A 25,753-nucleotide genomic window follows, 5' to 3' on the forward strand; every position below is an offset into this window, starting at 1 on the left:
TTGGATGCAAGCTCCTGCCCCTCCCCATACTGGAATAGATCAATCATTCAACTTCATAACTCCCTGAGAAAGCGGGAGTTCCAATCTGTATTGCCTTCCCCCATTAGCATCACCATAAGACAGATGCTAATAGGTTTCGTCCCTCTGGCATGTTCCTCCACTTTGGACTTACAGTTAGGGATGGGCACAAACTGACTTGCAAAGTCAAGCTTATTATGAATTTTGGCTGGTTTATGGTTCGCAAAGCAATGTTCGTGGAAGAGCACTCGGCATGAACATTCCCTGAACTGTTTGTAGCAGTTCGTAAATGGATTCAGAGTCAGAAAGACTGACTCCACTCAATTATACTGTTTACAAAACTCCAAGGTAATGGGAGGAGGTGAGCGGAATTCTCCAGCCTTGGAAACACCAACAGGAGCCCTACAAAGCTTAACAGGAATTGCTGGCTGACAATAACAGAGGTCCCCTTCTGCTCTATGGGATCAGAAAGCTATATATACACTCAGCTCCATTCCACACCCTTGTATTGTTGGCTGTTTGCAGTCACACAAAGAGGCAGAATAATTGTTAAAAGCCAAAAAGCCCCTCCTCTTCCCTTGCTGGGGTTTGGGTGTTAGGTGGACTTAGGGCCAATGTCCTTTCTAAGCTGCAGAGTCTTGTGAGCAAAAATTCTACTTTGTGAGCTACTGGCATTAAAGTTGTGAGCTACTGCATAAATTAGTGTGCTCTGGGGTCATCCCTCCTGAGCTAAGACAAAAACGTGTGAGCTGGAGGCTAAAAATCTGTGGGCTAGCTTATGCTGACTCAGTTTAGAGGGAACACTGCTCAGGGCCATTCAAGAGAGGACAGACCTGATGACAGCCTTGAGAGCCTGTTTAATGTAATGGTAAAGTGCACTGATTCTAATCTAGGAGAACTGGGTTTGATTCCCCACTCCTTCACATGCAGCTGCTGGGTGACCTTGGGTCAGTCACAAATTCTTAGCAGAACTGCTTTCTCAAGAGCAGTTCCTTGAGAGCTCTCTCAATACCACCTACATGATCACAGAGTGTCTGTTGTGGGAAGAGGAAGGGAAGAAGATTGTAAGCCACTCTGAGTGAAGGCCAGGGTGTAAATCCAACCTTTTCTTGTGTGTCTGGTACTCCGAGGGATCACCGTCAGCAGGTTCAGGGAACTTGGCAAGGTACTCTGTTCACTACTGACAACCAGTAGTGGGGCTTTTCCCTGGCTGGCCTCTTTGAGGCAAAGGTGCTGGGCTGCAGCTCCTCCTCCTCCTCCCCTACAGTTTCTTGCATCCACTACTTCCACTGGCCATGTCTGTTGGCATATATATAGCCTCCACACTTGGCAAAGCTCAGGCTTCCATTGCAATAGTTCTGCATGCAAGAGAGCAATACTGCCTTTTATGAGGGTCAGAGATACAGGCCAGCATATATTCCCCTTTATTGAAGAGAGGATGCAACCTGGTGGTGATGCCCACCTGCAACCTCTCTGCCAAGGTCCTGACCCATGGGAGAACACCTGGCTCTAGTGCAGAGGCCGATGCCCAGTCGAGCCCTTGAATCATGGGCTGACTTGCCCCAGGCTGGCTGTATGGGCACACAGCACATCGATGGTGTCCTGGAAGGACTTGAGGATAAGCACCATATGGGAGAGGGTTAGCCAGTTGTTGGAGCTGATGCGGAGCTCCTCTTCCCCATGAAAGATGAAAGAGATGACATCCTGTGTGGCACTCTTCTGCTCCACCAAATCCATAATCATGGCATAGGTGGAGTTCCTCATCCCCCTCCCTCTGCCTCTTCCAGAGCAGATGGCCAGACCTGATGCTGTGCCAGAAGTGGGCCGCCAGATGCTGGCAGATCTCAAGCAAAGACTGCATATTGAGGGAGGGGGGATGTCCTAGGTGGCCTTCAAAGTGCTCCCCAGCCCCAGAGCATACTGGTGCCCTTGAGGCACACTTCACCTCTGCCAGCATATTAACACTGGCATCTGTGATGATATAGCCAAGGATGACATTGCCACCACCCACCCACTCCCTGGAGTGACCTTGGGTCAGTCATAACTCTGTCAGAGCTGTTCCGCTCAAGAGCAGTTTCTGTTAGCGCTCTCTCAGCCCCACCTACCTCACAACATGTCTGTTGTGGGGAGGGAAAGGGAAAGGAGATTGTAAGCCACTCTGAGACTCCTTCCAGTAGTGAAGAGCAGGGCATAAATCCAATTTCTTCTCTTCTTCTTCCTCTGGCAGCAACATCCTGGGGTACATCCTTTGCACGTTCCTGCAGCAAATGGAGGAAGACAAGTGCTGGAGGTGGGTTTGCACTCTGCCACACAGGGGTCACTGGGGAAAGTGTGTAAATGTTTCCCAATTGTGGCCCCAATGTTTGGAGGAGGCAGGAGGCATGGCTTTTTTTCTGTTGTGGGGCTGGGAGGTGTCTACTCAAGGTGGGAAAAGGGAGCTGGGGCATGGAAGGGGAGGAGGCTTCCCTGCCTCCCTCTGCATCCCTGCTGTCAAGAGTCCTCCTCTCCAGAGAGTGTTAGCAACTGCTGGTGTCTCTGGGCAGTGCTAACGACTCTTTTGCCTCTGCAGAGTGCCCCAGGAACAGATCAGGGGAAAGGAGGCTCTGACATCCCTGCTGATGCACTGCTAGGGCTGGGTTCCAGTGGCCTGGCAGGATGTTTGGTGCCTGGGGGTGGGCCTCCGGCATGCAGGGGGCGGAAGACTTCTTCCTCCCATGAGGAGCACCTTTCACACCTGCTTCCACCCTCACGGCACACAGAAGTGTTAACACTCAGGAGGGGTGGGAGGGTATAAACGTGGGAGACCTTTTTTAGGAGTTCATAATTGGGAACCCAGAAATGTAACCTACCCCATTTTGGAGAGATTGTAGAGGAGCCGGTCCTAACATCCAATATGGAACAACCCTAGAGGCACAACTATTACTTAGGGACATCCTTGATATAGTCCCTGTGCATTATTTCAGTGTATGAACATATGTCAGCTCTTCAATCCATAAATACTTGGTTGGGCAAGAAACTCTTTCTTTATTATGCCAGACAGTTTGCATCACTAATCACTTGAAATGGAAAACTCTTGATTTCCACTGGTCTGGTGAGACTGGGAGGCCTGCCAAGCTGTCATAGGATTACTTTGGGGAGCCCCTGATAGAAGTCTTGTCATGTCTGCCTTTCTATCCCTCAGAACCTGCCTTAGGAGAATTGTGAATGGCCCAGCCAACCCGGCAGGTTTATCTTTTCCTCTGTACAATAGAAAAATTCACCACAGATTGTTTCAGCCCTTTTTTTGGTCGCGAAGGAGGGCTGTGAGAGTTGTGGGCAGGCTTCCCTTCCCTTGTCTGGTGGGACTGGCGTGCCTTCCAAGCTGCCATAGGGTAATTTTGGGAGCCCCCTCTTGGGAGTCTTGCATTTCTGCCTTTCTGTCTGTCCAAATATGCCTTTGGTGAATTGTGGGTGGCCCAGCCAGCCCAACAGGTGCTTCTTTTTCTCCGCAGATTGAAGAATTTGCCACAGGTTGTGTCAGCCCTTTGGGGGACTGTGAGAGTTATGGGCACTGGGCACACTTCCCTTGCTTGTCTGGTGGGGCTGGGGTGCCCTCCAAGCTGTCATGAGGTTACTTTGGGGAGCCCTTGTGGGTGGTAACTTGTCATGTCTGCCTTTTTGTCTTTCCAGATCTGCCTTAGGAGAAATGTGGGTGGCCCAGCCAGCACGACAGGTGTTTTTTTTTCCTCCAAAATTAGAATTTCCCACAGGTTGTTTCGGACCTTAGGGGAGAGAGGCTGTGAGAGTTGTGAGCATGGGACATGCTTCCCTTGCTTGTCTGGTAATGTCGGGGTGGATACCAAGCTGTCATGGTAAAACTTTAGGGAGCCCCTGTTGAAATGCTGGGGATGTCTGCCTTTCTGTCCTTCAGAACCTCCCTTTGGAGATGAGGGGCTGCAAGTGTAGGCGGGATGCTTGCCCTGCTTCCAGTGTCTGGCTGGGGGGTGGTCTGCCCAGGTGAAGTTCCCCTGTGAGTTTGGTGTTCCTGGCTTGTTCCTGAGCCATTTCATGGACTCCTGTAACTGCAGCTTTCATTTCCAGAGGGAATACTGGAGAGACCTTTTTTTGGGGGGGGGGAGTCTGTAACTGGGACCCCAGAAATGTAATCTGCCCCCAACTTGGAGAGACTGTAGAGAAGCAGGCAGCAGGGTGAGGTTCCCTGTGCACAAAGTGTGTGTAGCTTGCAGGGAGTCCATTCTATGCACTTTTGAATCTGTGCCTGACATTTTCACTTTCCTGGCTTGACCTTAGTCCTGCTGAGTTTGCAAAGCCACAGTTGCACTGGTTCTTCTGGACACATTGCACTGGTTCTGCTGGGCTTACAAAAATAACCCTACCTTCAGTTTCTACTGCAGAGATTCTTTGGGGCTTTGTTTTTGTTCTGCAGGGCTTGCATTGTCCTTGATTTTTTTCCCTTCCCTCTACTGGAAGCAATGGCGGATGGGGCACCTTCTTGGGGGGATGTAGCTCAACCCCTGTGAGTCCAATCCTCACCAAATTTGCTGGGCAGGTGGAGGAGAGACATCCAGAGATCTCCTGCAAGTTTGATATCTCTAGCATGCCAAGGGGCCATTCTGCCATACCACAAACCTCATGACCCCAGCCAGTTCATCTAGCATCAAAAAGTTTGTGACTGTTGGTGGTTTGCAAACTGTGCATGCCACAAACCACAAACCAATACAAAGTGCATTTTCCTGGTTCATGCCCATCCCTAGTTCCAGTTTCTGGGGAGTCTTTTTTTTAACTGCTTTGATTAGCTTTAAGATTGTATGTCTTTGGGCAGTGGATGGCAAATTGTTACTAGGATTTGTTGCAATCCTTATAGGAAAGCTACATGCTAGCCTTCTGGGCCTACAGGTCCTGGGGATACTGAAAGGATGAATAAGACTGGGAGACATGAAGGTGAGAAGAGTATGTGTTATGAAAGACAAGGGGTGAGATGTGCTGGAGCGCATCACCTCTCCAGTCTCCAGTCTTGAATGCAGGATCACTGTACATAAGCTATCAAGAGTGCCTAGTAAATGCACATTAGTGTCCACAAACCTTGCCCCTTTTCTTCCTGCAAGAGCCTACAACCATGCATACAGTCTTAAAGGATCCCCCTTTATGAGACCTCAGTTCATACGGTCATGAATATTGTGACTAGGGAAAGATGTGTCAGATCAGGAGGAAGGACTCTTGAATACGAGCCAAAAACATGTGTATGTGTAACAACAATTCATTCATTCCCCCACAGACTTTTCAAAAGCAGAGGGGACTACAGAGTGGTGGAAAGGAAAATAATTCTCTTCCCTTTTCTGTTGAGCCCACATTCTTGTACATAGTTACCATCTATGTAGTGGATTCCACTGCACAATGGCTTGTGGTTTGCTGGCTTTGTGAGGACATTCCTGGCTCTGGTTCAGCACTTGAAATGAGAGGCACATTCTGCTGTTTGCAGAGTCACTTTAACCAGTGGTCACCTCTTCTCCCACCAGCATGTCTGCCTCACTGATTAGGGTCTTAGGATAGGCCTCCTTTCCTAAGGGTCTGTCCTTAGCATGCCAGCTTATTGGAAATGTGCACATAGGAGGAAATAAATGGCTTACAATTTTGAATCCAAAAAGCTCACTCATTTATTGGACAGAAACACAGGCCAGCAAAGGCAAAAGCCTACCCACGTGACCACCTGGATCTGCAAGTTATGAGCCTCACCTCCGCCAGTGATATTCAGGGCTTGGTACGTTATTAGAAGCTCCACATGGAGGACTAAAAGGAGAAAAGTATTTCTTAATGAAATGAAATTCTACAGTCCCAAGCTGTGTGGAAGTGGCCCAGTGCCCACCCATGCAGAGAATTGATTCAAGGGGATATTTCAACCCAATCTGTTCCCCCAAGAAGAATCAAATAAGGAATGCAAGCAAACCCAGTGAATACCTGCCACTTTTCCCTTTCTGAAGCAGGACAAAGCACTGTGCTCAGATGTGTGTGTGCATGCACATGCATGTGCACACATGAACACACACACACATGCATTCCAAGCAGAAGGCCTGGTGTTTTCATGTCATTTGTGTGTGTCCCCCCCCCCCCCCACAACAGTCAAGAAGAGACAATACCAGCAGAGCCAATGGACTGATCCAAAAAGTGAAAGGACTTTGCATTGGAAAGAGGAACCGGTTTAGCGGCCTCTGGGCCCCTCTTCTTCTGTGACGGCAGGTAATACTGCTGCCTAGTCTCCTTAGCAACGGCTTAGAGGGGATTAGAGGGCTCCTTCAGTGGTGTGTGCTATTGTGTATCTGTGTGTTTTGGTTACTAGAGAGACAGGCACTTCATCATCTGGCTGTTGAAAATAGCAATGAATGGTTTTATTGGGACTTTAGAGAAGTCCCCTGGCTCCGTGGCAGGGCACCTGCTTTGCATGGCAAAGGTAGAGGTTTTCCCCGGCATCACCACTGAAAGGTTCTTGGGAGGCAGGTGCTGGATACTAACCAGTGTTCCCTATAAGCTGAGTTAGCATGAGCTAGCTCACAGATTTTTAGCCTCCAGCTCACACACTTTTGTCTTAACTCAGGAAGCATGACCCCAGAATACAATAATTTATGCAGTAGCTCACAACTTTAATGCCAGTAGCTCACAAAGTAGAATTTTTGCTCACAAGACTCTGCAGCTTAGAGGGAACACTGATACTAACCATTCTGCCTTTGGTCTGAAGAGTTCACAAGAGATCTGTCTAGGCAGCTACCAAAAGCTCCAGATGCCTTGGATCTTAAGTGCCACTTGTGAATACCTGATCAGATTCTTCTTCAAAAGGAGCTCCTTGCCACTTTCTGCCTCTAGTGGTAGTCAGTGAAGAGAAAGTTCTCAGTTAATGTTTTATAATTGGTTACCAAAGATTGTTCAGAGCAGGCTGAGGGTGGCAGAAGAGGTATTTCACTTTTTTGTAGTAGCACCTCTGTGAGCAACCACATTCTTTAGTGGTGGCAGCAAAACAATGCATAGTTCAAAAGGTGCAACTGGGGGGAGGGGGATGGTTGGGAAGATAAAACAGTCCAGGAACAAATCAGGCCGAGTGGTCTCTGCAGTGCTACATGTCAGTGCTTCTGTGGACACACAGCTCAGAAACTGGGTTGTGGCACCAACAATTGGAATAGGCTTATCTGCTGTCTCTTCCAGCTGTCAATTGGTGACCCCCGTGACTGGCACTGAGCTAAAATGCCCCTGCAACCCTGACAGAGCTACTGAGACTTGGCTTGTTCCTAGCCATCAGGATGCTGGCCCACTGGGAACTTCCCTGAAAGTTAAATGGCCAGTTGGCCAGTCAGGCTCTGGAGGTACATCCTCAGGATTCCTTGTCATGTCGCAGAAGATAATGGATCACACATAAGAGTTGCTTCACGGCTTCCTGTGTACATGGTCTTTCCTGCTGGGACAGACCAAGCAAGGTCTACAATGTCTTACATTTTGTTTCCAACACTGGCAAGTGAGATGCTGCCTGGAAACCCATGAGATGCACTGATCTTAGAGACAGTACCATGCAGCTGCTTGGAGCACTGAAGCATGTTGGTCTAAGGCTCTTAGCCTTTATGGACTCGTTTCCAGCTCCTTTCATTCTCCCAACCATAACTATCTGTACTGTAAACAATATACTCTCTGCACCCACAGCTTCTAGAATTTCTTGCCCCAGATTTCCTATGTCTCAGTAATCTCTATGTTGTGCTCTCCTGTACCCCAAACTTCAGCTGGCTTATTCAGTCAACACCTGTTTTCGGAACCCCAGAAAAACTTCTGCACCATTCTATAGCCCTGGCAGAGGCCCCTTTCCTTCCCTACCCCCTCTCTTAAAGGAGAACAGCAGGCAGGCAGCCAAAGCACCAATATGCTGTTTATTGTCTATTATTTAAACATTAATCTTGTTAAAGCACCTGGGGAGGGAGGCTAGGGTGCAGGGCTGCTGCCCCATGGCTGGTGTTGTCTCCAAATAAAGGCTGCTTTCTCCTCCTCTCCCCCCACTTCCCAGAGGCCTTTATTGCCCCAATTAAACCCCAGAGGGTAATCGTTAACTTTAGCTGCCTGGCCCCTGCCTGAGCTTCAAGAGATGGCGCCAGCTGGGAAGCCCCAGGGATCAGACATGGGCAAACGGCACATTGAGGCCCCCATTAAAGATGGGGTGGGTGTTGCTGCTGCAGCATAGCTAATGCTGTCCAGAGTCAACATCTGAGGCTCACTCACCGTCAGACTTAGCCAGAGCAAACCTCCACTCTCCACAACAGAAGAGGTGAACTGGTCTCATTTGAAGGAGATGTTACTCTGGTGCTTTGCAACCATGTTCACAATGGACATCCCCATAGCAGGAGGCATGTAATAATTTATTTATTCTATAACTGTCCCTGTTTCATGGGCAGTCATGCTTATTAACTTCATGAGTGCTCTTTCCCAGAAAAAGAAGCAAGGGCTGTATCATGAGGGAAGGCAGCGGGGTGCCCTTTCCAGATTTCAGAGGTGCATTGGGGGGGGGGGGTGAGGAGGAAACATCAGGGTTATATTCAAGCTCCTGACCTCTGCATGTACAGCTGAAGTCCTGTGAGGGCAGGACAGGGAAGGATCAGCCACAACTGCAGAGTTGCCATTCCCCTTCAAGGTCATGGATTGTGTGGAGAGGTCTTCAGGATCCACACCCAATGGGAAAAGTCTGGGGCAATGCCCTTTCTGCACCCTATGCCCAATGACCTCTCACCAGGTCACTCAGATGCAATCTATGCTGGGCTGGATGGATAGAGAGCCAGCTTGGTGTAGTAGTTAAGTGTACAGACTTTTATGTGGGAGAACTGAGTTTAATTCCCCACTCCTCCACATTCACCTGCTGATGTCACCTTGAGTCAATAACAAGTTTTTGCAAAGCTGTTTCTCTCAAGAGCAGTTTCTGTCAGAGCTCTCTCAGCTCCACCTACCTCACAGGGTGTCTGCTGTGGGAAGGGGAACTAGATTGTAAGCCACTCTGAGACTCCAATCTCTTCTTTTAAATTGACACTGCTGGTAGGCCACCTGGGCCACGGTGACCAGGCTAGCATAAAGACTGCGGAAAAGCTCTGGCAGTGTTATCACTGCTCACACTGGGCTCCACCTGGAGGCAAATGTGGACCTTCAAGAGAGAAGCTGGTGTCCAGTTTGAATACAGGAGAAGGTACAAAAAGGGAACAAGACGATCTGTGGGCTCCTTTGAGACCACACTGGTTCGGGAGAACTGTCTCTGGTTCGGGAGGACTCATCTCAAAGAGATGAAGGGTTGGCTTCTATTTTTCTACCGAGTAACGGATCAGAGTTGTCCACTGTGATGGTGACAAACAGTATGGACTGTCTGCCAGAGTCTCGAGGCGGCAGGACAGAGGTGGCGGGCCTAGCTTGCCTGGGAAATTATAAATGTTTGTATGCAAATGCTAGAAGTGTCCGAAGTAAAATTGGTGAATTGGAATGTTTAGTGTTGGGAGAAAACATAGACATTGTGGGAATTTCAGAAACTTGGTGGAATGAGGAGAATCAGTGGGACACGGTGATTCCTGGATATAAGTTATATCGGAAGGATAGGGAGGGAAGGGTTGGAGGTGGGGTGGCTCTGTATGTCAGAGAGGATATACGGTCCAGTAAGACTGAGGTCAGAGAATTAGATTCTCTTTTAGAAATGCTTTGGGTTGAAATAGAGGGCTCAAAAGGAAATTTAACTATGGGAGTTTGTTATCGCCCACCAAATCAAAAGAGAGAGGACGATTATAATATGATGGAAGGATTAAAGATAGCGGCTAAACGTAAAAACTGTGTCGTAATAGGTGATTTTAACTACCCGCAGATTGATTGGGTCAATATGTGTTCTGGTCGAGAGAAAGAGATTGAGTTTCTTGATGCTCTCAATGACTGTGCTATGGAGCAGATGGTCTCAGAACCTACCAGAGGTGGGGCGATCCTGGATCTGGTCCTAAGTAATGCCCAAGACTTAGTGAGAGACGTAAAAGTGATTGCGCCGCTTGGGAACAGTGACCATAATGTTATTGATTTCACCGTTTGTATAAATAGGGAGTTGCCCAAAAAGACCGCCACAACCACATTTAACTTTAAAAGGGGTAAATTCTCTGAGATGAGGAGGCATGTGAGGAGGAAACTGAAAGGAAAGGTAAATACGGTCAAAACCCTTGGGGAAGCTTGGAGACTATTTAAAACTATAATCCTAGAAGCTCAGATAAAATACATACCACAAGTTAGGAAAGGCACAAACAGGTATAAGAAGAGGCCAGCATGGTTAACAAACAAAGTAATGGAAGCTGTAAAAGGTAAGAAGGACTCCTTTAAGCGGTGGAAAACCAGTCCAAGTGAGATTAATAAAAGGGAACACAGGCAGTGGCAAATCAAATGCAAGACTGTGATCAGGCAGGCAAAAAGGGACTATGAGGAGCATATTGCAAAAAACATAAAGACCAACAATAAAAATTTCTTCAAATATATTAGAAGTAGGAAACCAGCCAGGGAAGCAGTGGGGCCCTTGGATGACCATGGGGTAAAAGGATTACTGAAGGAGGATGGGGAAATGGCTGAGAAGCTGAATGCATTTTTTGCCTCCGTCTTCACCGTGGAAGATGAGAAGTGTTTGCCCGCCCCAGAACCACTAATATTGGAAGGGGTGTTGAAAGACCTGAGTCAGATTGAGGTGACAAAAGAGGAGGTCCTACAACTGATAGACAAATTAAAAACTAATAAGTCACCAGGTCCGGATGGCATACATCTGAGAGTTCTGAAAGAACTCAAAGTTGAACTTGTGGATCTTCTAACAAAAATCTGTAATCTTTCATTGAAATCTGCCTCTGTTCCTGAGGACTGGAAGGTAGCAAATGTCACCCCCATCTTTAAAAAGGGTTCCAGAGGAGATCCAGGAAATTACAGGCCAGTCAGTCTGACTTCAATACCGGGAAAGTTGGTAGAAACCATTATCAAGGACAGAATGAGTAGGCACATTGATGAACACAGGTTATTGAGGAAGACTCAGCATGGGTTCTGTAAGGGAAGATCTTGCCTCACTAACCTGTTACATTTCTTTGAGGGGGTAAACAAACTTGTGGACAAAGGAGACCCGATAGATGTTGTTTACCTTGACTTCCAGAAAGCTTTTGATAAAGTTCCTCATCAAAGGCTCCTTAGAAAGCTTGAGAGTCATGGAGTAAAAGGACAGGTCCTCTTGTGGATCAAAAACTGGCTGAGTAATAGGAAGCAGAGAGTGAGTATAAATGGGCAGTCTTCGCAGTGGAGGACGGTAAGCAGTGGGGTGCCGCAGGGCTCGGTACTGGGTCCCATCCTCTTTAACTTGTTCATAAATGATTTAGAGTTGGGAGTGAGCAGTGAAGTGGCCAAATTTGCGGAGGACACTAAATTGTTCAGGGTGGTGAGAACCAGAGAGGATTGTGAGGAACTCCAAAGGGATCTGTTGAGGCTGGGTGAGTGGGCGTCAACGTGGCAGATGCGGTTCAATGTGGCCAAGTGCAAAGTAATGCACATTGGGGCCAAGAATCCCAGCTACAAATACAAGTTGATGGGGTGTGAACTGGCAGAGACTGACCAAGAGAGAGATCTTGGGGTCGTGGTAGATAATTCACTGAAAATGTCAAGGCAGTGTGCGTTTGCAATAAAAAAGGCCAACGCCATGCTGGGAATTATTAGGAAGGGAATTGAAAACAAATCAGCCAGTATCATAATGCCCCTGTATAAATCGATGGTGCGGTCTCATTTGGAGTACTGTGTGCAGTTCTGGTCGCCGCACCTCAAAAAGGATATTATAGCATTGGAGAAAGTTCAGAAAAGGGCAACTAGAATGATTAAAGGGCTGGAACACCTTCCCTATGAAGAAAGGTTGAAACGCTTAGGGCTCTTTAGCTTGGAGAAACGTCGACTGAGGGGTGACATGATAGAGGTTTACAAGATAATGCATGGGATGGAGAAAGTAGAGAAAGAAGTACTTTTCTCCCTTTCTCACAATACGAGAACTCGTGGGCATTCGATGAAATTGCTGAGCAGACAGGTTAAAACGGATAAAAGGAAGTACTTCTTCACCCAAAGGGTGATTAACATGTGGAATTCACTGCCACAGGAGGTGGTGGCGGCCACAAGCATGGCCACCTTCAAGAGGGGGTTAGATAAAAATATGGAGCAGAGGTCCATCAGTGGCTATTAGCCACAGTGAGTATGTGTGCGTATATATATATATATATTTGGCCGCTGTGTGACACAGAATGTTGGACTGGATGGGCCATTGGCCTGATCTAACATGGCTTCTCTTATGTTCTTATGTTCACACTGAAACTTGGCAGGGCCTTTGGTTGGCATGACATAAATCTCTATCCCCCAATCTTGGTTTCCTGCCCCTAGCAGATATATAGATAGTAGAACACCAGGGAATTGCACAACTTTTTTAAAAATTTCATTTTTGGTTTTCACACTTTTCAGAAAGCATGATTTTGGTTTAATTAAATGTGCTAGAAAAGAGAATAGGGTTGGAACCCCATCCTTCCCACCTCTAACTGCCTTTGATGAAGGAAGGAGGGGAGGAAGCTGGTCCCCCTCCACCTTGTCTGAAACCAAATCCAGCTGAGATTCTCCTTCCCAAGGACCATTTTACACATTACTTTAATGGTCACTGGTCTTCAGTTCTGATCCTCACCAGCTGCCTGGGGGACCATTTTTTAGTTGACATGATTGTTTAAGTATTAATATTAATTATGTGTTTCATTTTCAGTTCCACTGGTTTCAGTGAGAGACACATGCCCAGCTATACCTTCTCCTTCCATCCAATAAGAAGAAAGTTCTCTGAGATTGTACCTTCCAAACAAGCAATGATGCTAAATTTCAGACAGATAGGGGGAGAGTGTCCCTGTTTCATGGGCAGTGATGCTCCTCTCTTGCAGACCAGGCCCAGAGAGATATTTGGCAACCAAGAAGACAGGCTCTAGACACAAATAACATATTAAACAATAGATAATCAACAGCTATCAGACACCAAGATAAGCAGCAACCTGAGGCTGTCTATCTTCTGGAAAAGCAGGGATCAGATGAGGGTGGAGGACAGCTGACAGATGGCAGTGGAGTAGAGCTCCCATCCTTTCTGTCCGCTCTGATTTTCAAGTGTGAATTTTTCTTTGGTGGGGGGATCCTTATCTACCCTTACCTTGCCCCACCCATTAATGTTTTAAATGGTGGTATGAATCTATTTTTAACATCTGTTGAGTCTGTTTCTGTCTCTTTCTACCTCTATAAATTGTATTCTAAGCCACAGTCAAGTACCAAAATAACCTGACAGGTTCAAAGATTTCCAGATATTACTGTTTGATTCCCCTTCTTTGGATTAGGTATAGTAACTCTTTTCTGCTTGGATTTTGATTCATTGATATAGGAATGCTAGGGATGCCAGGAGTTTAGGAGCAGGGAGAGATGATGGGCAGAGATGACATCTGGTGATGTCTGACATCGCATCTCAAAAACCCAATTGTGACATATGTCCGGGATGGCCAGGGTGTCTCTCAACATGCTTATGTCACATGTGGAGTTGGGGACAAATGCAGGATTTTTTTGTACCAGGAACTCCTTTGCATATTAGGCCATACACCCCTGATGTAGCCAATCCTCCAAGAGCTTACAGGGCTCTTCATACAGGGCCTACTGTAAACTCCAGGAAGATTGGCTGCATCAGGGGTATGTGGCCTAATATGCAAAGGAGTTCCTGCTACAAAAAAAGCCCTGGGCAAATGTAATGTCATGCATCACTGGACATCATCTTGGTTTATCACTCCAACTCTAAAGCTCCCAGGGATGCCAGCTGGTGGTCTGGTCTGGTATCTCCAATGGGGCTTCCCACTCTGGACTACCATTATCTCAGCGGCCAAACATCTGCTTGGCACAAAATTTCAATCCCTGTCCTTACTAGCGAATATATTCCAAGCTGCAGGTTTTGAGAGTAATCTTTGTGTACCTGAGACCCTGGTGAGTGCATGCTACTCCCAAGACCTTGCTAATCTGCATGGACAAATAGTGACTTGATAATAAGGCGATTTCTATGTTCACAGTATGAATCCACCTTGTTCTTTCTCCTGCCTCAGCCTGGCCTCCTTTGCAGGTACAGCCTGAAGGTATATGTCAGCCAGTGCTTTGAGTTGTAACTTGATCTGACAGACAGACAGCCTGTGGAAAAATATCCCCGTCCATAATAATGAAGGTCTGCCCTATAAATGATAAGGCACCCAGGATTAAGAAGGGAGGGTTGGCTCCTTGACAAAGAGGGGAGCAAGAAATCCTGTATGTCTGCTCTAGGCAAATGTGCCTCACAGTGCCTTGGAAGAGAGCCATGCTTTCCTCTGGCTCAGAGCTGAATCTCTTGGGTTCTTTGTTTTGCAAAAGGGTGTGGGCTAGATATATATGGCCTGATAAATGAGATTTGGCTGAGGAAAGAGAAAAAAGGTGGAGCTGTCTGATATGCTAGTCTATGATTATGGGTGGCGTGCAGGCTGTTCTTGCCTGCTGAGGACTCCTAAAGCATTTACAAAGGGGGCCTTCTTATGGGAATTTGCCTTGGCCTGGGGTAATCCGCCAGGGGATCTCATCAGTGTGGCTAGCAATGAAGCAACCTGGTTATCTCAGGTGGCAGACAGCATCAGCTTGCTCAGAAGTGTCTTGCTATCCAAGCACATTTTTTAAAAACCTGTCTTCCTTCAAAAACCTGAGAGTGGCCCAAATGGTTCTCCTCTCCTCCATCTTCATCACAACATCCTGTCTCATAGGTGGGTTAGGCTAAGAGGCAGCAACTGATCCAAGATCATTCAGAGCTCATCACAGTTTAAGCTGGGGTTCCAGCCTTTGTTTTCCCAATCCTAATCCAATACCCTTAACCACTACACCTTAACTACACCTTAACCCTTAACACTACGCCTTAACCAATACCCTTAACCACTACACTACATACTGGCTCTCCTTTATGATGGAACTGCCATACCCTAGTGGGTAAGCAGCTGAGCTGTGAACCAGGAGGTCTGTCTTTCAACAAGGGCTGGAATGAGGAATTCTGGGTAGCTAGAAGAAGCCCCACAGTGGGAGGGTCAGGGGAGAACAAGGCTCTTTGGAATTGCTATGTGCTTCAGTTCCACAAGTCTCATCATGCCCCAGACACCACCCAAACCTGTTCTTTCTGCTTTCACACAGTATTTTGGTTTCTGGTACAAAAACAGACTAGTTTTTTAAAAAGAGACCCAAAACTCAGGTATTGAATTGCTCATTAATCACCCTTGGCTGACATGGGAGTTTGCCTGGGGGCCACTGGAGAAGCCACTACTATGGCTGGAGGCTGCTGGGACTAAACCTGCCGGGAAGTTGTTTAGAAGAGGGAGGTGAAACCAGGTGAGAGGAGGGGAGGGACTCAGTGGGTGGTGAGCCTACAAAGGAAGGACTCCTGTAGAAGTCCAATGGCCAGGGACTGTATGATGTGATCAAGAATAGGAAGAGACCATGGCCTCCAGTTCTCCTGCAGTTGTGTTCTCTGGTTTTTATATTCATCTATTTATTAAACCATTTATATTCTGCCTTTCCTTGTGGTTCAAGGCATCTGAGCTTACCCAATGAAGTTGCCCTAAGGAGAACATGAGAGAGACCTCTTGCTGAAGGTGAGGATAAAACTGACTTCTGTATTCAAGACATGGCAGTCACCCCCAAACAGAGCAATCAGGGACCGCAGGATGTACAGCTGAGGGGAGAGCCATTCTGTTTCCTTCTGGGCTTTCATCTGAAGTGGGTATGTTGACTCACTTGTAAGGCTCCTCTGGTTAGAGTACAACATGGACATCACAGTCACAAGGGTTGTTTGGACAAAGACAGTCTTCCTGGTTCCCCAGTGGAGGGTTGGACTAGATGCCCTCTAGTCCAACCCTTCTAACTATGATCCTACAATTTCCAGTTACAATAGAAGTACGTGAGGCCTGTCACTGACAATTCTCCAGAAAATTAAACTTTTACTGTGCTTGAAATCTGCTCCACAGACACAGGTGGGTTGCCAACCATTGCCTGGGGAATTCCTGATGATTTAGGGGAGAAGCCTGGGAAGGCAGGGTTTATAGAGGGGAGGGATCTCAGCAGGGTGTAATACCACAGAGTCCACCCTTCAAAGCTCTGTAGTCTGATCTGTTGTAACTCTGGGAGAACTCCAGGCTCTACTTGGAGGGTGGGTGGGGTTGCTAGGTCTCCACTGGCCACTGCCAGGGTGGCCAACTCCAGGTTGGGAAACTCCCAGAGATTTGGGGGGTGGAGCCTGGGAAGGACAGAGCCCTCAGTGGGGTACAATGCTATAGAGTCCACCCTCCAAAGCATCCATTTTTTTCCAGGGGAACTGACCTCTGTAGTCTGAAGATAAGCAGTAATTCCAGGGGATGTCCAGGTCTCACCTGGAGGCTGGCATCCCTTTGTTGGGGTTACCACAAGATCTTTCAAGAAGATGTGAATTACCAGTGACTGCTGAGAGCTGAATTCCTAGGTGCACAGGGGCCCAATTTTGATCAGGAATTCAGTGCACAGGAGAGGGTGCATGCCCCCCTCCCCAATACCATTTTCCTGACTTGCAGCAGGTTTGGAAGGCACTATTTTCTCCTCTGGAGGCTTCAGGTGATAGGGCTATGTGCAGGCTCCCCAGCATCTGTTTGATTCAAACATCCAGCAAAATAATTTTAAAAAGAAGAGAAGCACACCTTAATTTTATGGGAAACACTAAAAGGAAACCAGATAGAGTTCAAGCAAGCAGATGGATTTTGTAGCTCTGAAAATGGAGTTGGACTGAATCCCAAATTCTGCAGGTCTGAGAAATCCTTGCTCACCTGACCGGAATCATTCACTTGGGCAGTCTACCCCTCCTCCCCACAGTGATGGCAACACTCAACCCCACTTCCATGGGTTTATGCCCCATCTTTCTTTTAGTATAGAACTCGAGGCAGCATACGTGGAGAGGAGGTCTAAGGCGTTTTCCATCCCAGCAGTGTTCAGACCCTGACATGTTCAGCTTCTGTGAAGTGGCTGCATCAGGAGCAACTTGCTGTGGGAAGAACCTGCAGGGTTACACAACAAATGGGACACCTAGGCTTGACGTCTCTGACTCACACAGGGTGATTCATGCCCTTTTCACTCTGAGTTCACTGGACACGCAACCACTACTAATCCTGGCATGGCTTCAACATGCTCCCTCTGAAAGGTAGCTGTTCAAGAGGAGTGCTTCCTTCTGTGCTCACAGCTGGGTTTTTCCAATTACTCTTCACAAATTGATCCGAATTGTAGTACAGATTATTTTGGCCAGAATCCAAGAGAGCTCATGCAGTCCAAACAGAACCAACCAGCAGGGCCTCCACCCCATGAGATTAAACCAACACACATAAACATTGGGGGTGGGGGTAGGTGGGAGGGGAGACTGTTTCATTGTAAGGTATACAATAAAAACACTATGCCACCCTTCCTCTATTCTTCCTCTTGTTCCAGAGCATGCATGACTCAGAAACATTTTGCAGCTCCTTCTGCCCAGGTCAGAATTCCAGGCCTCTTTTGAGGTGGGGAAATCTGAAGGCCCAGGCAAGTGCTGAGCAGGGGAGCACCAACAGCTTGGTCTCTTCACCCAAGCTAATGACTCCGCAACTGGAGGAATCAACCCAGAGGCTGGAAGTAAAAGGCGACAAGAGTGAGGTCACATTTGTTTTTAAACAACAGCCACAAGAGGAGGGGAGAGGGGTTTAACCCTTCCACCTCAACAACAGTCAAACTATATACCAGGGGTGGCCAAACTTGCTTTATGTAAGAGCCACTTAGAATAAATGTCAGATGTTTGAGAGCCACAGGACATGAATGTCAGATATTTGAGGGCTGCAAGACAGGAAGGAAGGAAAGCAAATAGATGGGGGAGGGAGGTGGAAAGAAAGCAACTTTAAATGTGTTTTCCAAGCCACTGTTTTGGCTTGGAGAAGTGATCTAAAGAGACAAATGCATTCTTCAAGCTGGCCAACGGAGCAGTGGGGGCTTTGAGGGCCACACAATATGTGTGAAGGAGCCACCCCTGCTATATACTATGCTGGCCTTTGAAAGGAGAAAAGGCAATACCTGAGACTTTAAACTGCTGTTAAAGACAAACAGCAATCCAGGATATCCATTGTCATATGACTTCAAGGCTTTATAGGGCCTTTATTGGTTCCTCTGACCTAGAAGCTGCTGTGCTACCCTCTGACCAGCTGCACTGATGGCACCAAAGCATAGCAGAGCTCCTTCCTCTGGTGAGCTGCCCCAATGGCACAGAGCAGGAGATGTCTGGGTCTGGTAACCAGAGTCCCTGCCTTTTGAGCCCAGGCGCCTCATGCTCTGGCTTGATGATCCTCTTACCTTGAGGAAGATCAAACTGGTTGTTGAGTCAGCACCGCCAGCGGCTTGGAGAATGGGTGTGGCATTTGGGGCAAGTGTCTTCTTGCAGAAAGTTCCTGCCCTTGTGTACCCTGGTGAAACGTTCAGTCACCTGGAGTGATGAAACAAGCTGCCCACACTCAGGTGCCTCTGTGAGTTCACCAGAAGCCTGGAGAAGGGAGTAAGAAGAAGCAGCACCACTCAGGAAGAGAGAGATCTTTGGACGTTTTAAGGAAATAATTTTGAGCATTGTTTGTATGTAGGATTCAGTAGTTTGTCAGTATCTTGTCAGTACTTTGACATCTTGTTTTTCTAAACAGAATGAATTCAACAGCCCTCATTTTTGTCAGTAATCGCTCTCTCCAGATACTAACAAGTACCTTCAGCTCAGCTGAGATGACTTTGTTTTCGAATTGTTTCCATTTCTGGTGAGATTATGTTATTTGGGCACTGAAGCAAACCATAAGAAAAGAAAAGGCCTGGATATATGGCCGGTGGGGGTCGGGGGGGGGGAGAGATGCAGGGGAAAGAAACCTTCTAAAAAACAATTAACTCATCCATTGACTGAGTCACCTTCAGACTGTGAGATTTCAAAACCACATCTGCTAAGGAAATTTCTTAGCGCCTCTGGATGAGCCTTTTCAGGCTGGAGAGCCAACTACTCCTTGAGTAACATGGCACCTGAAACACCTGAGATCATGAAGGGTTGATATTAGGCAAAATGACACTGCAGTAGAGACAGGTCAGCCACTGGCTGATGCCTTAATGTTGTGTGGGCTGGATAAAGTAGGCTGTACTTTAGCCCTGCAATGGCAGAGTGTCGAAGAAGGGATAGGATTTCAAGTATATCTGAGGATATTCTGGGAGAGGATTAAGGTTGGAATCCTCACTGCAAAGTTTGCAGAAAGCTGTAAGGAAGAGCCGAGACAGCAAGACACAAAGCCACATGCTGTGTGCAATTTAGAACAGGCCACAACAGTGCCCTGCCTTTGGACAACATTTGCAACAAATGCAAAAACAAAACAAAAAGGCTGATTCTTTTGCAAGAGATTGGAAGGAAGAACATCGAGTTCCCCAGGAGGAACAAAGGGTGTGGGTTACATATCAACACAGAGGAGACAGAAACTGCAGGACGTCATCCTCGGCTAATGCAGGAATCTGCACGGGGGCCACTTAAGATCAGCTGATCCTCAAGGAGGGTATCAATGAAGAAGCTTATGCAGGTTAACTGGAAATCATTAGGCATATGCCTGAAATTCAGAAAGCCAACTGAGAAGACTTTGGGATATACAACAAACAGGGATTTCCCTCCCTTGACATTCTAGTATTGACTGGCATTGGTCTTGGGATTCATTTTCACCTTAGTTGCGTGACCCTGTCATTCTGAACTTAAAGTCTGAAATCTACACATCATTGGCAGTTATGTTATTATCACCTGTTCTGACTTCTCCTGCTTTTGAGCACCTGCTGGGCACAGCTTGAACCCAACAATTAAACCCCTTTTGCATAGTACAAATGAACTCTAAAGTAGGGATTAAAGAGCACTTGCTTTTAGATAAAAATCTTTACCCAGTGCCAGGATGCAAAGTACGAGAGGCAATGCCACTCTGATTGCTTGGGTATGGTTGGCCAATGTGCTTTCTCAACCACAGGGCCTGGTCTTGCAGGCTGAGCCTTCAACACCCTCCCCCCATGCCCACATGCTGGATCCTGAAGAGCACTCCACTGTTTGTAGGTACCCTGAAAGAGAGTCTCAGCACCCCCAAAGGACCTGAGACTAAAGTGATTGTGCTGATTCTTTTTATTTCAGTGGGAGAACATGAGGTGGACTGAACAACAAAGGATTAGAAATGGATAAAGTTCTTGATCTGGGCCCTGAAACTTAAGACTCCCTTTGGTCTACAGCTCATGGATCACAGAGCTTCTTCTGTTAGGTCACAGCCCCAATAGAGCTGCTGGGTTCTTTTGCTGACTTTAGACAGGACCTGCCACATAGTACTCTTACAGTTGCCAACGTTCAGGTGGGGATAAAATAATGAATATTGAAATCTTATAACAAGTTCTTATTCTGAATAAATTGATCAAACATTCACAAAGGTATTGTCATGAATAGTCTTCACATAACTGGAAATATTTTTGTTGTTCAGTCGCACAGTTGAGTCCAACTCTTTGCGACCCCATGGACAAAGTCACATCAGGCCCTCCTGTCTTCCACCATCCTCTGAAGTCTGCTCAAATTCGTGTTTGTTGCATCAGTAACACTGTCCAGCCATCTCATCTTCTGCCATCCACTTCTTCTTTTGTCTTCTGTCTTTCCTAGCATCAAGATCTTCTCCAGTGAGTGCTCCCTTCTCATTTGGTGGCCAAAGTATTTGAGCTTCAGCTTCAGCATCTGACCTCCCAGTGAACAGTCTGGGTTGATTTCCCTTAGGACTGACTGATTTGATCTTCTTGCAGTCCAAGGGACTCTCAAGAGTCTTCTCCAGCACCACATCTCAAAAGCATCTATTCTTCTGCACTCGGCCTTCCTTATGGTCCAGCTCTCACAGCCATCCTTTACTACTGAGAATACCATTGCTTTGACTATATGGACTTTTGTTGGCAGGATGATGTCTCTACTTTTTTTTGTACTGCCCAGGTTCGCCATAGCTGTCCTCCCAAGGAGCAAACGTTTTTTAATTTCATGGCTACAGTCACCATCTGCAGTGATCTTGGATCCCAGAAATGTGAAGTCTGTCACGACTTCCATGTCTTCCCCTTCTATTTGCCAAGGTGTGATGGGGCCAGATGCCATGATCTTAGTTTTTTTTATGTTGAGTTTCAAGCCTACTTTTGTGCTCTCCTCTTTCACCCTCAACAAGAGGTTCTTTAGGTCCTTCTCACTTTCTGCCATTAGAGTAGTGTCATTTTCATAACTGAGGTTGTTGATGTTTTCCCCGGCAATCTTAATTCCGGCTTGTGCTTCATCCAGGCGAGCATTCCGCATGATGTACTCTGCATATAAATTAAATAAGCAGGGTGACAATATACATCCTTGTCGAACTTCTTTTCCTATTCTAAACCAATCAGTTGTTCCATATCCCATTCTTACAGTTGCTTCTTGACTCTTATACAGGTTTCTCAGGAGACATGTGAGGTGGTCTGGTACTCCCATCTCTTTATGGACTTACCACAGTTTGTTGTGATCCACACAATCAAAGGCTTTAGCATAGTCAATGAAGCAGAAATAGACGTTTTTCTGATACTCTTGTGCTTTCTCCATAATCCATCAAATGTTGGCAATTTGATCTCTAGTTCCTCTGCCTCTCCGAAACCCAGCTTGAACTTCTGGTAGTTCTCGATCTACATACTACTGAAGCCTAGCTTGTAGGATCTTTAACATGACCTTGCTGGCATGTGAAATGAGTGCAATGGTATGATAGTTTGAACATTCCTTAGCATTACCCTTCTTTGGGATTGGAATATAAACCGATCTTTTCCAATCCTGTGGCCACTGTTGTGTTTTCCAAATTTGTTGACATAATGTGTGCATCACTTTAACAGCATCATCTTTTAGGACTTTGAATAACTTAACTGGGATACTGTCATCTCTGCTTGCTTTGTTGTTAGTAATGCTTTCTAAAGCCCATTTGACTTCACTCTCCAGGATGTCTGGCTCAAGGTCATCGATTTCACTGTCATTGTTGTCCAGGACATTGAGATCCTTCTTGTATAATTCTTCTGTGTATTCTTACCACCTCTTCCTGATCTCTTCTGCTTCTGTTTAGGTCCCTACCATTTTTGTCCTTTATCATGGCCATCTTTGCACGAAACGTTCCCTTGATTTCTCCAGTTTTCTTGAATAGATCTTTTGTCCTTCCTATTCTATTATTTTCCTCTATTGCTTTGCATTGTTCCTTCAGGAAGGCCTCCTTATCTCTCCTTGCTGTTCTCTGGAAGTCTGCATTCAGTTGGGTGAATCTTTCCTTTTCACCTTTGCCTTTCGCTTTCCTTTTTTCCTCAGCTATTTGTAAAGCCTCATCAGACAGCCACTTTGCTTTCTTGCATTTCTTTTTCTTTGGAATGGTGCTGATTGCTGCCTTCTGTACAATGTCACGAACCTCCATCCATAGTTCTTCAGGCACTCTGTCTAGCAACTCTAGTTTCTTAAACCTGTTCTTCACCACTGTATATTCATAAGGGATGTGATCAAGGTCAAACCTGAATGGCCTAATGGCTTCCCCAGTTTTCTTCAGTTTAAGCCTGAATTTTGCGATGAGTAGCTCATGATCTGAGCCGCAGTCAGCTCCAGGTCTTGTTTTTGCTGACTGTAAGGAGCTTCTCCATCTTTGACTGCGAAGTATATAATCAATCTGATTTTTGTGTTGACCATCAGGTGATGTCTATGTGTAGAGTCACCTTTTAGGTTGTTGGAAGAGGGTGTTTGCTATGACCAGCTTGTTCTCTTGACAAAACTCTATTAGCCTTTGCCCGGCTTCATTTTGTTCTCCAAGGTCAAACTTGTTAGTTGTTCCAGTCATCTTTTGACTTCCTACTTGTATGTTCACAGTCCCCTATGATGAGAAGGACATCTGTTTTTGGTGTTAATTCTAGAAGGTGTTATAGATCTTCATAGAACTGGTCTACTTCAGCCTCTTCTGCATCAGTGGTTGGGACATAGACTTGGATTACTGTGATATTGAATGGTTTGCCTTAGATACGGACCGAGATCATTCTGTCATTTTTGAGATTGTATCCCATTACTGCCTTCCTCACTCTCTTGTTAACTATAAAGGCCACACCATTTCTTCTACGGGACTCTTGCCCACAATAATAGATGTAGTGATCCTCTGAGTTAAATTCACCCATTCCCATCCATTTTAGTTCACTGATTCCCAAGATGTCAATGTTCAGTCTTGCCATCTCTTGTTGACCACATCTAGCTTACCTTGATTCATAGATCTTACATTCCACGTTCCGATGCAGTATTGTTCTTTGTAGCATTGGACTGTTCTTTCACCATCAGACACATTCACAGCTGAGCGTCCTTTCGGCTTTGGCCCAGCCACTTCACTCTTTCTGTGGTTACTTGAATGCTCTTCCCCAGTAGCATATTGGGCACCTTCTGACCTGAGGGGCTCATCTTCCAGCGCCATATCTATTAGCCTTTTGTTTCTGTTCATGGGGTTTTCTTGGCAAGGATACTGGAGTGATTTGCCATTTCCTTCTCCAGTGGATCACATTTAGTCTGGGTTCTCAGCTGTGGCCTGTCCATCTTGGGTGGCCCTGCATGGCATAGCGCACAGCCTCATTCAACCGCGCAAGCCCTCTCACCACGACAAGGCAGCAATCCATGAGAGGGAACTGGAAATATATTACATCCTTAAAGCCGAAATGCCATACAGATATGCTCACAATCCATACATAAATTAAATAGTTCATATGATAGGTACAAGTCCTTAGAGGAATTCTCAAGAAACTTCAGAAATCACAAATTGTGCAAAAATTGAAGAGGTAAAGTGCAGAATAATCTTTCATCAGAGGTGGCGTGGACACATAATGACACAGGCACTTTTTACATAACAAAGCTATTTGTACTTTAACTCTTCAAGGAATTTTTGTGAATATTTGATCAATTTATTCAGAATAAGATTACCTGTTATAAGATTTCGGTATTCATTATTTTGTTCACGGTTTTGTTGTTTGGCTGTAATCTGTCTCTGAACCTCCTTCCTGTGTTGAATCTTCAGGTGGGGCCTGGAGATCGCCCAGAATTACAAGTGATCTCCAGAAAACAGAGATCAGTTCTCCTGGAGAAAATGGCTGCTTTGTTTGGTGGACTGGGTGGCATTATATCCTGCTGAGGTCCTTCCGCTCTCCAAACCTCACCCTCCCCAGGCTCCAACTCCAAATCTCCAGGAATTTCCTGACCCAGAGTTGGCAACCCTGTCTGCCTTCTGTCTCTTTTTGCATGCACGCTGAAAAGAGCATCAGGAAAGCAAAGCGAAGGGCGGTCGTTCAGTAGTGAAGAGAATTCTTCCATGGCTCTGACCCTTTGCTTGTCCCTCCAGGTGTTTGCCTTGCATTCCTATCCCCTTGCGTCCCTTTTGGTCTGCTGCCCAGCTATTCCAAGTGTAGATTTGCATAGGGAAGGGCTAGCACAGAAGTCTCCTTGCCCCTCACGTAACCTAGGCCTAATTAGACAATGCAAAGTTTGCACTCGGCACTCCCTTACGTGCTGCCAAGGGAAAAAATAGCAAGTGTTCTCCCAAGAAATGTTGTCTCCGACGAAACCTGCACCACTTGCCGCACGCCTCTGTGTTGTTTGTCTATTTTTAACATGTCTCATTCCAGGAGCTCCGTGCCCTCTTCCTCAGGGCCTTGGATGGAAGCCTTGAATCTGCAACAAGCTTCACGGTGCCCTCTGGCAATGGGTTGGTCTCGGTTGACATGCCTCACCTGGCAGGAGACACTAAACTCTTGGCAGGCCCATTCATGGAGGCAGCTGCAGGCACACAGTTGAAAACAAGGAGTAGGAAGCATGAATGAAAGGGACAAGGGTGGAATTCAGAGGCCACAAATCTGTCTTCCTTCAAGCAGCCTGGGAAGATGAGGAGGCTAGGGTTGCCAATCCCCAGGTGGGGGCAGGGGATCTCCTGGAATGGAGGTCCTCCCCCTGCTTCAGGGTCATCAGAAAGCGGGGGGGGAGGGAGGGGAGGGAAATGCCTGCTGGGAACTCTATTATTCCCTATGGAGACTTATTCCTATAGGAAATAATGGAGAATTGATATGCGGATATCTGTGGCTCTGGAGGGGCTGTTTTTTGAGGTAAAAGCACCAATTTTTCAGCATAGCATTCGGTGCATCTCCCCAAAGTATCTCCCAAGTTTCACAAAGATTGGACCAGGAGGTCCAATTCTATGAGCCCCAAAAGAAGGTACCCCTATCCTTCATTATTTCCTATGGAAGGAAGGCATTTAAAAGGTGTGCGGTCCCTTTTATGTGTGATGGTCAGAGCTCCCTTTAAAGTTCGATTATGCTTGTCACACCCTTGTTCCTGGCTCCACCCCCAAAGTCTCCTTGCTCCACCCTCAAAGTCTCCTGGCTCCACCCTCAAAGTCTCCTGGCTCCACCCTCAAAGATATTTCTTGAATTGTACTTGGCAACCCTAGAGGGGGCACTGCCCAGAGATCACTACTGTCCAATCTTTTTTCTTCCCCCCCTCCCGTTTCTTCTTTCGTCTTTTTTAATTTCCAGTTTCCCCTTCTTTCCTTTATTGTATTGCACAGTTTTGCCTCTT

Source organism: Heteronotia binoei, chromosome 11 (assembly GCF_032191835.1).
Source record: "Heteronotia binoei isolate CCM8104 ecotype False Entrance Well chromosome 11, APGP_CSIRO_Hbin_v1, whole genome shotgun sequence".
Taxonomy (NCBI): Eukaryota; Metazoa; Chordata; class Lepidosauria; order Squamata; family Gekkonidae; genus Heteronotia; species Heteronotia binoei.